A 15,428-nucleotide genomic window follows, 5' to 3' on the forward strand; every position below is an offset into this window, starting at 1 on the left:
TATAAACTCCAAAAATCCCTTCTGTAGATATCTAGTTATTGGTGGAAAAGATAAAATACTAAAGGTAAGTACAGCCGATTCCAAAGATTTAAGCCAACGAATGCTAGATCATGTTTATATAATTCTGGATACCAGAGCTGGATCTTTAAATCATTTCAATGGTGCGCCAAATCGAGGTGAGCCAACTTTCCACCAATGAGAGCACAGCATTTTACGAAATGCCGCGCTGTGATTGGCTGAAATTCGGCGCACCCCGATTTGGCGCACCATTGAAATGATTTAAAGATCCAGCTCAGTATAATATACAGTCCAATATCCCCTCCCTTCCTGAATGTTTGGTGATGAATTATAATGGACCATAAATTAATATACTTCCCCAAATGCTAGAAATATTGGTTGAAAAGTTTGATCACTGTTAGTTTGAACCTAAATAAAAAGTTATTTTTTTGATAAAACAAGGATGACAACATCCATAAAAGCGAAGCTCTTAAACAGTAGGACAAAAGGGCATTAACATTTGTATAGTGTCAGAACTGAGTAATCAGAATATAATTGTATATCAGAGTCGAAGCAAAATTGTTGAAAAATTGCTTGATGTAGGATAATGTTCAAGGACATACTTACATTTTTAGGACTTGATTATAGAGTTGCTTCGCTTGCAATATTGTACTTTGTTGTCCCATGAATCAGTATACCAAAAATCAGATAAATCTGATAATTATATCATATAAAAATTTGTTGTTAAATAAGTGAAGAAAATCAACATGTTTAAAATGGACGTACAGCCATTCTGGTAACGATTATAGAGTTGTTACGCTTTCTAAATTGTACCTAACTACTACAGGGATCGCCATGCAAAATTTAAAATCGATAGGACAATTCTAACGTGCCTAAATTAACGAAAAAAGCTATCCGTCACGGTAAGACAGACGTACGGACGGACCTACCCTAACTACAGAAAAGCTTCGCTTTGAAAAAAAGGTTATAAAACTTTGGGTACCTACCAGTGTAATTTACAGTCCATCGCCCCTCCCTCCCTGCCATAAAATGTATGTCTATGTCCTTGTGAAAGATACGGTGGGCCAAGGTGTTAAATTGACAGTAATGAATGGATAGTGTCGGCTTGGAACTTGTTCTCACTTTGTTTTATCCAGGGAGGGACGGGACATAAATTACATTAGCCCTCAAAGTTTTGATAGCATTCTATCTCATTCTTTTAATAAACCTTGACTAGCTGGATGAAATTTATAGTGTCTAAATTTTAAATGCAGATGGGGTAATTATGTCAATCATCGTTGTGGATATTAATTTATCATTCATTGTCTTTTCCCTATTTTTATCCAGGGGTGAAACATGTGAATCAATCCTAAAACTCGTAGGATGAACGGTCGTCATAACCTTTAAATAAGAAAAACCCGAAGAGGAGGGGACATTTGGCTAAAAAAGTTGTAGACTTGATTAAATTTTGATTTGTTATTATACAAACTTTGTTCATTATATTGCAATAACACATAGTTTAGAGTCTTATCCTTTAAGATCCCTGGTAAAAATGACTATTTTCTTAAATATGATCAAAAGTTTACATCCATTATCCTTGGTTTTTATTATTAGTACCAAAACTTTGGGTTATTTGTTTGTGTATTTGTGTGTTTGGTGTTTGTGTGTGTGAGTGTTTTTGTGTATTTTAAACAGTTAGGGAGTTGAATCCATTTTTATAGAAGCAGAAATATAATCTATGATTATGGTTTGGACCCTCTAAAACTGTAATCTACCCTTCCACTTTTCCCTCTCTTGGTGAAGATATCTTCAACGCCGATACGATTTTTCAAATATAAGATTCCACTTTTGTCTCTCTTGTTGAAGATATCTTCACCAAGAGAGGCAAAAGTGGAATCTTAAATTTCAAAAATCGTATCGGCGTTGAAGATATCTTCACCAAGAGAGGGGAAAGTGGAATCTTACATTTCAAAAATCGTATCGGCGTTGAAGATATCTTCACCAAGAGAAGGGAAAGTAGAATCTTACATTTCAAAAATCGTATCGGCGTTGAAGATATCTTCACCAAGAGAGGGGAAAGTGGAAAGGTAGATTACAGTTTTAGAGAGTCCAAACCATAATCATAGATTATATTTCTGCTTCTATAAAAATGGATTCAACTCCCTAACTGTTAAAGAATATATATTAACAAGGTCACTGAAGTGCATGCATAAGAAGTAGCGCAACAATTAGTATCAAAGAGAACGAGAGGGCATGTTGACAGTCAAATAAATCAACAGATCTATAGTATAGATGTATATACAGACAAATACCTCCCTTCCTTTTTGAAAGTCCTTTTTCGTCTGCTTCTAAATTATGTTCTGCTACTTGGCTGCGTTAATATAAGCGACACCATTGCATAGTTGATTTTCAATAGCCCTCTAGGAAGATTGCACAAGGTGGTTGCTATGGGGAGTTACAGTTATTTTACATTTTTTCCCTCTAGTGTTTTTATTTAATAATAAATCTACGAAAAGCACCCAAAAGCAGAATAATTAGTATAAAAAGGGGGGAAGGATTGATTAACGTTGTCTTAGCATTGAAACCCAGGCATCTAAAGGGATAAAACAATGGCCGATAAATTATTGTACACAACCCCAATGATGATACACAAAATTATCCCTTCTGTAGATTAACGTTAGTGATTGAAATGTTTGAACACTCAACTAAATAAACCAACCAATCAAAATTCACAGAAGAAGGGGGAAGGATTGATAAGGATCCAAAGGGATAAGACAATGTCTGATAAATATATGAAAATCCCCAATGGTAATTCACAAATTCATCCCCTTCTCTAGATAACAATTTTGGGTTGAACCAGCTATCAAAATTAAAAAAAAAATCCAAACTTGTTAAGCTAATGAATAAGAAAACGTTATTATAAAACGTTGGGGACTAGTGTAATAAACAGCCAATGGCCTATCCCTCTCTGATTGTATTTTATATACTAATGTAAAGTGATGATTACAAGGTACTGACAGACAAACAGACAGACATTACTTTATTAGTTGCTGCGTCACTTAAAAATAGGTGGCAGTGAAAATTAACTTGCATGATATTGCTAAAAATAAATCTTTTATGTTTTTTTCAGCCCCGAAGCTACTCAAAAAGTCTTGTATTTCTGTCTGTCCTATTTAAAAAGCAATGTGCAACACGTTCCCTCATTCGTTGAATTAAAAACTTTAGGCACATAAAAAATAATTTTGATTATCTTAATTGGTGGTGTACATTAATAATGTATAGTCAATTGTTTTATTTCTTAAGATCCCTTTATATGACTTAATTCTATTTCAAAAATTTCTTAGGAATTACACGTTATTGTTCTTTTTTCTTACTGACATATCATGTTGCAATAGAATAAATCCAAATTAAGGTGACTCAGAAAAAAAACATGTTAAAACTTAATACATATATTAATGCAAGGTGGGAGGGGGGGGGGGGGCATTAATCTGTAAATTATACTGGTCCTTAACGGTTTATAGACACAATCTCTCATTTGGTGACACAAAACTTTATTAAATCATGATTGGTTGGTTCAAACCAGTAGTGTCCACACTTTTCAATCAATAATTTTAATTTACAAAAAGGGTAATTTTGTTTATCATCAATTTGTCCTATGTTTTTATATTCCTAGAGAGAAACTTAATGTATTTATTGGCAGTACTTTTGGTAAGATCATCTCTTTGTTCAAATTGTCGAGTAACTTCGCTGATAAATTTTTTTTAACGGTGTGTATTAGAGTTGCTTTAAAGAATGTTAATAAAAAGGGTTCTTTGGGGGGTAGTAAGTAACAGAAATAAAGGAACTGTCAACAGTAAGAAAAATAATTATGATTCCCAAAGGAAGTAAATTACTGATCTAACATATCTATAGTATAGATGTATATACAGACAACTACCTCCCTACATTTTTCAAAGACCTCTTTCGTCTGCTCCAAAATCATTTTCTGCTACTTGGCTGTGTTAATATAAGTGACACCATTGGTTGATTTTCAATTACCCAATAGAAAGATTGCACAAGGCGGTTGCGATGGGGTGATAGAGTTATTTAACCCTTTCTCCCTTTAGTGTTTTACTCTTATACTGATCTACTAGTTTTCGATAGAGTAAAAGGATTTACCCCAGTCATCAATTATTATTGTACCCAAAGTTTTATAAACACCTAAACTCATAAATTTGCTTAAAACTTTGGGGACTATTATTAAATATTGATTGGTTGTTACAATTTAGAAAGGTCGAACTTTTCATAAATTTTGTAGATCATACTTAGGTGTATGCATCAATTGTCTTATCCCTAGAATCCCTGGCATTTAGTTAAACATATGCATCATACCAATAATTGAAAAGACGTATATACCTATCACTTTTCCCCTGTTAACTGAACAAAAACCTATTTGTTAAGTTTAGATAAAGAACATAGGGGGACACATGTAACTTACAATTTAACATAAACAATAAAATAGCAAGTACATCTTAAGACTTTTTTTTAGTAGCGAAGCTACTCTATCATTTTGTCTGTATGTCCGTCAGTAACACTACGTGTGGGCAATATTTTCTCGGCTGCAAGTTAATTAGGAGACAATTGGAATTTTTTTGTGAATATTCCCTAAACAAATGAGCATCCAGTATATAATTTTCTCGGTCCGTCGGTCTGTCGGTCATGATTCAAACATGTAAATACTTATTGGATGATAAAAGATTTTCTCCTCATGTATATGTTTAAAATTATGCTTTTTTATGTTGTAAATTTTTGGGGGTAAAAGGGTTTGTATATTAAATATCCCCTCAGAAATAAAAGAAATTCAACACAGTAACTAATTATAGGCAACATTTATTTGATTGCAAATTCTTTTAGTGCAGCATTTGTAAAACACCATTCGAATTGACCATAATGACGTGAACAGTAAGGGTCGGTTTCCATAGTTTTATAGGGAGGGAAGGGGACATTGGAATCTACATTACACTGGTACCCAAACTTTTATAGGGAGGGAGGAGACATTGGACTTTACATTACACTGATCCCAAACTTTTATAAACATGTTTTCTTATTCGTTGGCTCAAGCGTATACTTTTATCATATTTTCATTGTTTCGATCCAAACTTTCAAACAGTTTTAATGTACAGAGGGTATAATTTTGTTAATCATCATCAATCAATTGTCCATTGTCTTATCCTCTAAGATCCCAGACATTAGAACAAAGTATAATATACTTTTGCGTTGAGATGTACAGACGTACGAAAGTACCCCAATTATAGAGTAGCGGTGCTGCTGATAACAGCATTATTCACTCTGGTATAGTATAGTGTTCTTTTAATGCATACATTGACCGCGGGAACGGCAATAAATTCTATTCACACAAGATTCTTTAAAGCAGTTTTTAACAAGTACACGTAATTTAAACTTAATTTTAAAGGTTTACGTTTGATTCAGGGATACAGGGATAAGTTAAATTATTCTTCACCATTGATATATCCCTGAAATAATGATTTGTCTGGTATTTACCATGGAGAATGGGACTGTAAATTATAAATAGTCTCCAAAGTTTTACATAAACGATTTCTAGCTCAAAAACTTTGGGGACTTTTTAAAATTTTTATTGGGTTGTATAAACTAGCATCATGATTGAGGGTATACATCAATTTATAGTCCATTTTCTTATCCCTGTAGATCCCTGTGTCTTTTTGTTGGCCTAATGTTTCCCTCTGTTTGTTTTGGTATTTACAAACAAGAATAATAAAATCCATAAATGTCAATCTATATTTTTTAGGAAATTTGACCTTTCTCACTTATTTACTAAGTATATTTGCGATTACTTTTATTTAATGAAATCTTCCAATTTTTAACATGTACAAAACGGCCTGCTTAATTGCTTCAAGATCCATGTCAGATCTATATAGGAAATAAATGTCTATAAACGAGCTCAAGTTTTCCAAGGAATATTTGTTTAAAACTCATAGTGCTCCAATAATCCATAATAAACTCTCACTGCCCAGAACGATAAGACCCATTATTTTACTTTATTAAAAATAAATTCCTTTTTTTAATTTCATGTTGCTATTTACCTTATATTAATGTATTTAATTTCAAATCATAAAAAAGAAAATTTAAATTTATAATATAATAAATTTAAGAAAACTCTGTTTTAAAAGAATTCGATTGTGGCGACATTTTGTGTGTTCAAATATTAAACTAAATTTGTAATCATAATTATTAACCCTTTGGTGATGGTAATGTAAAGAAAAAAATATAATTTAAAAAATCTTTTTAAAATCATTTAGATATTAAATATTTACTTTCTTTTAGATAGTAATGCCGGGTGAGGAAAATAGATTTATTGAGAAATAGATATGCATATAGAAAACTAGCCAATAGGGAGATAATTATACCGAGCCAACTCTAGTTATATATATTAGCGAAGTTTTCGACATTATGGCCCATCGAAGCGTCTGTCTATCCACCCTTTCGTTCTAAACGTTATTTTGGACCGGTTAGAATTGTCCTATTAACTTCAAACTTTGCCGTTTGTTCCTTGAAACGTTTAAATATAAATTTAGATAACGTAACTAAATCATTGTTTATAAATCTGAATCTTTCGTGAAAAATCCACCAAAATCACATTAAAAATCTACAAAAATTAAATAAAATCTTATGTTCATAATCCTTCTATGATTTTGTTTATTTTTGTATATTTTTAATGTGATTTTGGTGGATTTATCACGATAACAATTTTTCCCCACTAAGCGATTAGTGGGGCAAATGTTTTTAAAGAATCCACCTCTGTAATTTACACTGGTACCCAAAGTTTTATAACAATGTTCTCCTATTCTGTGGTAGTTTAATTGGTTGGTTCGAACATTTTAATTTTTCTCTCAATATGGTTGGCCGTATATTTTGCCTAAGATTTCAAACAAATTCGCTTCTATTCAACGTAATTGTCCTTGTTTTTTTACTTTACAGAATTAAAAGAAGAGGTGATATAAAGAATTGACGTAAACATTTATAAAATTAGAATTAACATTACTTAACCAGAAATAAAATATTTCAACTTAAATCTATTTAAGAGTTTTTACGTATTTATATTTTGATATATGTAATGAATATACCAGGTAATATCTTATTTGATTTACAATCTTATATTGTAATTACAATAATAATATTTTCTCGTATTCATTCGAAACCGATTAATATCAGGTGGATTAGAACCGGTTCTCATCCACACGAAAAAAAAATATGTCTAGCATCGTATCGTATCCAGTTTTCTACGAATATGAAAATGTACAATCATTCGATTAAGTTTTTTTAGCCCATGCCTTAGGCATCTCGGGGCTGGTTTCAATCTTATAATTGTACATTTTATATCCGCGGAAAGCTGTTTATAATACGATGCGAGAAATAACTATTAATAGCGCAGATAGACAGACAGAAAGATGGACAAACATTTTAAGCTTGGCCAGAAAGAAGGACAAACACAGGCATAGCTATTCTAACAACCAATTCTACAAAAAATCACGAAAACTTTGGAAGTAGGTGGTAGTATATCTTGTTTTTATGTAACTGAAGAGGGGTGGGTAAGAAGGGGTGGAAGGAAAGGGAAAAGGGGGTTGTTTGTCAGAATCACATTCCCTTTTCCTTGGACAAACGGAATGAAAGACAGGCGGACAGACAGACTGTGAAAAAAAGATTAAGAGTCAGACCTATGGACAGAAAGAAGGACAGACGACCAGACAGAGGGTGAAACAGGAGAACAGACAAACGGACAGAACTACACACAAGTAGAAAGAAGAATGGTCAGATTTACAGACAGTTATATTGAAAGAAGGACAAGCAGACTTACTGACTGAATGACAGACATACAGACAGAATAATAGACATACGAAAAGGCAGATGAAAATAAAAACGGAGGGGCATACATAGGGAATTTAAACAGACAGTCAAACCGACGTAAGGTTAAAGTTGCAAAACTTTTCATCAATTTACCTTTGACGTTTGATTTATCAACCACCACCCCCTCATCTTTACTCCCATCCTCCGCGGTGTTGGACCTCCCCAATGTCCGCCCTTTTTCGGGGGGTGTTCTCTCCGGGGTGGTAGAGTATGGGGGGTTTTCACTGCTTCTGAAACAAATATTAATATTGCTTTTATTTCAAAACTAGCATCTAGGGGCTCATTATTTAAAGGGACATGGAGGTGTAAGAAATTAAAATATCATAAAATTCCTCTCTACGCTTATATAAAAATCATTCTTCTGTAAAGCTTCCTATAAAATTTTTTTTAAAGGATTTAATATATTTGTTGTTCCTGCTAAGCATGACCGCTTTCGCCAGGCTGCGCCACCGGTCAGATTTTCTGTCAGGCAGATACAATCAAATTTTCATAATGAATATGAATTAAATTCTCTGGTTCAATCCCGATAAGTGCAAAACTTTTACTCAAATGTACCTAGAGGCCTATGGGAGCGTATCGATCCGTTTGTACTTTTTATAATACAAGTAGCTTCTCTCTAGCCTCTAGCGGAGGGCGGGAATTTAAGGAAAATAGGTAGAAAACCAACCCAAGACTTCCCTTAAAAGTACACTTCAGATCAACAATACCTAACTACTTCATGTTAATAGGATTTATCTAAAAATAATACAAGTTTGATGGTCAGTTACGTGGTTGAGAATAAATCGATTCATTTTTGATAATAAGTTTGAATGAACTGAAATTTGATCATCTGCCTGCTGTTTCCAGGTAAGCTGGCAAGGTCGCTGGCCGCCAGGTTCTCCAAGTGACCGTCCTGCAGTCTGGCACTGTCAGGTAAGCTGGTAAGCTCTTGTACAATTAGGCTCTCTGTCCCTTCTTATTTTTATGTTTGAACATCAAATCAATAATTTTATTTTAAAAGATTTCTAGTTTAATGTTTAGACTATTTAAAACCTCTTTGACAGTGAACGATATACGAAAGATTGATATAAATCCTCAATGATTATAAATAAGATTGTAATTTCTGTAGATTAAAAATATTGGTATAAAAGTTTAGACACTACAAGTTTAGAACCAACGAATCAAAATTAAATAAAAGTTTTCAAAGTATATCGTGGTTATAAAAATTTGGGTACCAGTGTAATTTCCTGACCGATATCCCCTCCCTCCAAGTCTAACATGTAAGTTTGAGGTTTTTCCTTGAATTTTTAATTTGTTGTCTAAATGTTTACCACTGCCGCCAATGGTACCTCCCATCAGCCTGAAACATAACAAGGATGACAACATCCATGAAAGCGAAGATCTGAAACTGTAGGACAAACGAACATTAACACTTGTAGAGTGTCAAAACTAAATAATCAGAACATAAATGTATAAATAAAACAAAATTGTGAGTAAATTTGTTGAAAAACCTCATGTTTAAAATGGACATACGGACATTCTGGTAATGATTATTAGGGTGGGTCGATTTTGGAATTTCACATTAGTAGACATTGGCAAGGGTTACTAGGCCAATATAAAACCCTGTGAAACTTAAAAGAGCATCTAGGGGCTCTATAATCCGAGTTTAGGGTAGGGTAGATAAATAGTCTAAAACCATACCAGGATCTATATAAATTCAAAATAAATAGCCTAAAACTATCCCAGGACCTATGCAACGCTTTCCTTAAATGAAGAACTCATTCGGTTCAGTAGTTATTGAGATCTTAAAATTCAGACAAAAAAAAATTTTTTCTTTATATAGTAGGATTTCTTTATACAGTGTGTTTTTTTATGAGAACTTTTTTGAAAGCAATTTTACCCCACTTATAGTTATCAGAATTTAATGATTAATAACTTATTTTCTTCGTTTTTAAATGCAATTAATAGAACATTTAAAAAATATTACAGTTTTTGTTTAAAAGTACAGTCAAATGTAAAATTCAAAACTTAGGTGTCAACATCTAAAAATGGTTTTAGCGCATTTTTCTTATGTTCAAATCTTTTACCTTTTGCAAGAATGGCTGCAAAACGCTTCAAAGTTGAGATATAGAGCTAAAAATTAATTCAGATACTATTGGGGACATGTATTAGAATATATGAAAGTATGCAGGTCATATCTCAATCAGGGAGGGAGTACTGGCCTCCAAAGTCGACTACTGAAAATCCTATTTCTTGCAAAGGGTAGAATATTTAAGCATAAGAAAAACGCGCTAAAACCATTTTGATGTTGTCACCTAAGTTTTGAATTTTAGATTTTACTGTACTTTTTAATTAAAAAAAACTGAAATATTTTTTTAATGTTCTATTAATTGCATTAAAAAACGAAGAAAATAAGCGATTAATCAATGAATTCTGATAACTATAAGTAGGGTAAAATTGCTTTCAAAAAAGTTCTCATAAAAAACACACACTGTATAATAGGATATGTTTGTGTTTGCATACTAAAGGGTGAGCAAAAAAAAATGCGTACCTTTTTAAAATTGAAATTGCGCGGCTTGTGTTAATAGTAGAAAAATACTACGCATACCGTTAGAACCGCTAAGAAGTCTATTTTTAGGAAATATAAAAACGATTCCTGTGCTACTCTTTGACGTCATAACTAACTTTAAAAGTTGTTATATTATTCCAACCCTCAAATGTTAACTTCTTAATATCAGTAAAAGGAATTTCATGTTTTTCTCTCGAATTTGTTTCAAAATATTCAACATCAGTTTTATAAATCTTTTCCCCCGTAACTTAATCTAAATAAGTGTATTTTAGGGTATATTGTGAAATTAATAGTATAAGAATGTTGAAATATTGGCGCAATACAGACTACCACATCTAAATTGTAGAGCATTTTCGGTACCAGAAAAGAGATATCCAGATTTTGTACAGTACATATTTTGTAAATGGACAATTAACCACTAAAAACAGCATTTCAAAATTGATTAAAAGCTCTAAAACTCCTCATTTTAAACTTTCTTATTCATAGAATTTCCTAAAAATATTTGTAAACCCATTTATACAAAATGTTTAGTGTACAAAATCGGACCATGAATTAGCTGTTACCAAAACATAAACATACCTTGTTTTGGAGTCATGATTTTGGACAGAAAATCTTCTTGTAAATCTACAAGTAAATTAGCTGTAAATGAGTGAGTTTTAAATCCAAGTCCTTTTCGTACAACGCCCCTTAAGGGGCGTTTCTTTGTATTTTCACAGTAGCTTTTCTCCTATTTCTAGCACCCGAGGGGGGCTCTAACCAAGTGGGGCCGAGGAGTTAGTAGTATGAATATACTTAACAAGTTTTAACAAAAGTACCCAAACTTTTAAGCCACGTAATGAGAAAGTGTAATAATAAAACTTTGGGTACCATAAAAGATTACAGTACAATGTCTCCTTCCTCTCTGCGAACAATGGACAATTTAGCAATGTGTCAACGTAGGCAAATTACAGAAAAACTAATTGACTATTCATTTTGTATGTATTATAAAAGATAGAAAATGGTCAGAAACACATACATAAGTGGAATGCCCCCAACTCCCTTTCCGTTTTTTTTCTATCTCTCATTTTCTGTGTTGAAATGCTAGAGGAGTCAATAACTCATTTACTTTTTGAAGGGAGTGATTTGGGACTTTTTGTGAGCATATAAAGCCACCCGACCAGGGCCGAGCAGGGTCGGTAAGGTAAAGAGAAAAAATATTTGAACTGCAACAAAGAATTTAACATTTACTATAACAGTACAATAGAAGGTGCTCAAGTCAATTCCGGGTTTCAGGTATGATCCTGCAGTTCCTAATCCTCCGCTTCTCTACTAAATGACTCGTGTGAACCAATTTTTTAGTTAAATGCTTTAGATTAAAACAAAATAGTTTTAAACATGAACAAGAGAAAAAAATTTTCACCCAATCTATTTATTCCTTTATTTTCAGAGAAACGATATTAACATTTAATATGTCAATATAATATAAACAAAAAAACACAATGTTTATTTTTACTACAATAACTTGACAACCTTAAGTTGTCAATATTTTTAGATTTTATAATTTATTTTGATATATAACATAACAAGGATGACAACATCCATAAAAGCGAAGACCTAAAACGGGAGGACAAACGGACATTAACACTTATACAGTGTCAGAACTGAATAATCAGAATATGATGTATAAGAGTCGAAGCATAATTGTAAGTAAATTTGTTGAAAAACTGCCTTATGCAGGATAATGTTTATGGACATACTTACATTTTTAGGACTTGATTATAAAGTTGCTTCGCTTATAACATTATACGTTGTTCTCCCAGGAATCAATATACCAAAAATCAGATCTATCGGATTATTAGATAACATAAAAATTTGTTGTTAAAAAAGTAAAAAATCAACATGTTTAAAACGGACGTACGGAAATTTTGGTAATGATTAAAGAGTTGCTACGCTTTCTAAATCGTACCTAACTATTAAAGGAATCGCCATGCAAAATTTGAAATCGATAGGACAATTCTTACATGCCTAAATTAACTAAAAAAGCTATCCGTGACGGACGGACGGGCGGGCGGACGGACCGACTCTAATTATAGAAAAGCTTCGCTTTTAAAAGTGAAATAATAGATGATAATCTTGATATAAAACTTAATTAATATAGAAAGTCTAGATCCCAATCCTTTAAAAGTACCAATTAGCAAACAGAGGTGGATTCTTAAAAAACTTTTTTGCTCACTGCCTCACTAAAATCAGTGAGGCTCGCTAAAAATTAGGGGTGGGGATAATTTTGCCTCACTGATTTTAGTGAGCCAGTGAGCCAAAAAAGTATTATAAGAATTAACCTCAGTTTAGGGATATTCAGACTACTTTTACTTTTTGAAATCATAACGCCCAAATATTTCTCGCTTGTATTATTAGATTGAATTATATGCAACTAAAAATGTACTATTCCTCTTTAAGTTTTTTCTGATTGTGTCTGATTAGCCATCTTATAAATAATAATACATCTATTCTCAACAGAGAAAGGTTAAATTGAAATGTTAAGAAAATCCACAGCAGCCTACTAGCTTAATAAATTAAACATTTGCAGCCAATATTATGTTGAAAAGTGCGTAACTGAACTATTCAACAATTTTCAAGGTAAAAGTAAGGGTACAAGGACGTCCAAGCTTTTTATTTTTAAAAGGGTGGGGGATTCATCTTTGGAAAGCCATCAAAGACAGCTAGAGGCCCTTTAACTACAATACAGATCCTTCTATAAATGTTATGAAACTTTCAAATATAATACACTTAAAAATATTTTGAAAATAAAATATTTTTATCATACAGCTTTCCTTTTAGAAATAGATTCAGTGCCGGAATTTGGCGGAAGCGGTGGAACTCCTGCTACACTAGGAGCATTTGGCGGCAACGGTGGGACACCTGCCGCCATACCGCTGGTTGTTGATCTGCGCCGCATTGACGCAAATATTGAGCTGGCTGACGCCCGCCGCCGCCGCAGCTCACTAAATGTTGAACTGGATTCTTTTCTTTCTGATTTTTCCATTTTTAACTTTTTTATTTCGTTTTGTCACAATTTTATTTCAATAAATATCACTATTTAAATTATTTTTTTCATAGAAAAATTCACTAAATATTTGTCACTGAAAAAACTATTATGCATCTACGAAACAGGCACATTTTGACCTTTAATTATTCTGAAATTTATGATATGATTAAATAAAAATCATCTTATGTAATACATTCATCTTAATATAGCTTCCTTAAACCTAAGAATATTTTAAAACATCTGTGGAAATCTTTCTTTTTTTTTGCAGGTAAAAAAATGGGTTTTCTGCATCTTAATGTGCAGTAGTATGTAATATTATGGAAATAAAACATTATTTTGGCTGACTGAAAAGTTCATAGCAAAATTGGTTAGGTCCAGGTATAAAATCTTGTCTGCTCTTTTAAAAGTTTTATTCAACAAAAATTTAATTTTGTTACTGCCCTACAGTATGAATAGTAAATACGTCCGTTTTCTGTGACTGACAGACAAAGTGTATTGCAGAGAAGCTGCGCTACAAATACGTCCGTCTGGTCGTATGGTTGGTGCACACCTAATACACGGATTAAACAAGTTGAGAGCGTATTTAACATTTTAAATAACTCTCTATGAGGTCAGAGCAAGTTTTCCTAAGAGGGAGATAGAGACAGAGAGAGAAGGAGAGAGAGGGAGAGAGAGAGAGAGAGAGAGAGAGAGAGAGAGAGAGAGAGATAGAGAGACAGAGAGAAGAAGAGAGAGAGAGAGAGAGACGGGCAAAGAGGAAAAAGATAGGTGAGACTCAGATTGAAAAGCGTAGGATGAGATTTTTTATTTTGGGGAAAAGGGGGGAGGTAAACTTTGTTCACTCCCTCAAAAGATCATTGTAGGAAGAAAAGAATCGAAATATGTTTAACAATAGTTATAACATTTAGAGAATATCTTGAGATTAAGAAAATATACAAAGGAAGACAGCTAAAAAAAATATAAAGGAGAAAAGACAACGTAAAAAGAATAAATGGGGATAAATTGTACAAAATAGATATAAAAATTGAAAAAAAACCTAAATGTTTTATTTTTTAACTTCAAAAGATCTTCTAGAATCAAAATTCTGTCATTGAACTAAAGTTGGATATACAAAGCAATGGTTACAGTAGCTGGATGAGTGTTGGATTAATCAAATCTTGGATACCACTCTAGATGAAAATTTTAATGGAATATTCTTATTAACTCTGGGCATGTTTTAAGCTATTTCGCATATAAATAAGTCAACACACTGATATTTGTGCAAGTTTACAAAGCACAAAGAGGTTAGGGTAAATTTTACTGTTACCAACAGTTTTATAAACAAGTTCTTTAATTCGTTGGCTTAAAATTTTTACAACAATCCACTACATTTTTTTTCTGATAAATACACTCGACTGCAAATTATTTTGATAACCACAATTATCTAATACTATGGCAGAAGAAGAAGAATTCTGACGTCATAAAAATGAGGGATGAGGAGAGGAGGAGTGAGGAAAAAACCTAAAAAAGATGGATAATCCCTTATTTTGATGACGTCACATTGAGCGACTTTCTTCGTCTTCCTATGACTTCAAAAATTATGTACTTTTATTCAATCTTGATAAGTAGGTTTAAACTTGCAGTTAAAAATTTTTGAAACAATGCTTTTAATCTACACGAGGGGTAATTTTGTCTATTATCATGAAGTACGTCAATCAATCATTCATTGTCTTATCCATTAAGATCCCTGACAAAGAAGGGCTAATGTATTAACTGATAACTGCATATTTAAAGTGTCACATGATATATTATAGAAAATCTTTGAGAGAAAGAGAGCGAGAGAAAGTGAGAAAAAGTTTTTAAAATCTTTAAAATTTTGGAATGGTAGGAAGAGACACAGAGAGAGTGAGAGATAGGGGGTGAAAAGAGAGAAAAAATAAGGATGAAGGGATAAGA

At 32.6% G+C, this 15,428-nt stretch overlaps 1 protein-coding gene and 1 long non-coding RNA gene across 2 annotated transcripts in view; both read right to left on the reverse strand.

The window, feature by feature from the left end:
- LOC145323130 (uncharacterized) overlaps window positions 1–8,147 on the reverse strand; it is an 87,324-nt gene extending 79,177 nt beyond the window's left edge. Inside the window, exon 1 of the mRNA XM_080165519.1 lies at window positions 8,014–8,147. The gene's annotated coding sequence lies outside the window, so the exon portion shown is untranslated. The remainder of the gene's footprint in view (window positions 1–8,013) is intronic.
- A 126-nt stretch (window positions 8,148–8,273) lies between these two features.
- Window positions 8,274–11,063, reverse strand: LOC145323131 (uncharacterized). Its single transcript, XR_013880864.1, has 3 exons — window positions 11,048–11,063; window positions 8,754–8,871; window positions 8,274–8,382 (listed from the first exon to the last, which is right to left on the reverse strand). It is a non-coding gene; the product is annotated as an uncharacterized LOC145323131 (long non-coding RNA).
- Between the last annotated feature and the right edge of the window lie 4,365 nt (window positions 11,064–15,428).

The sequence above is a fragment of the Acartia tonsa genome, chromosome 6, assembly GCF_053477335.1.
Source record: "Acartia tonsa isolate MP-2025a chromosome 6, ASM5347733v1, whole genome shotgun sequence".
NCBI lineage: Eukaryota > Metazoa > Arthropoda > Copepoda > Calanoida > Acartiidae > Acartia > Acartia tonsa.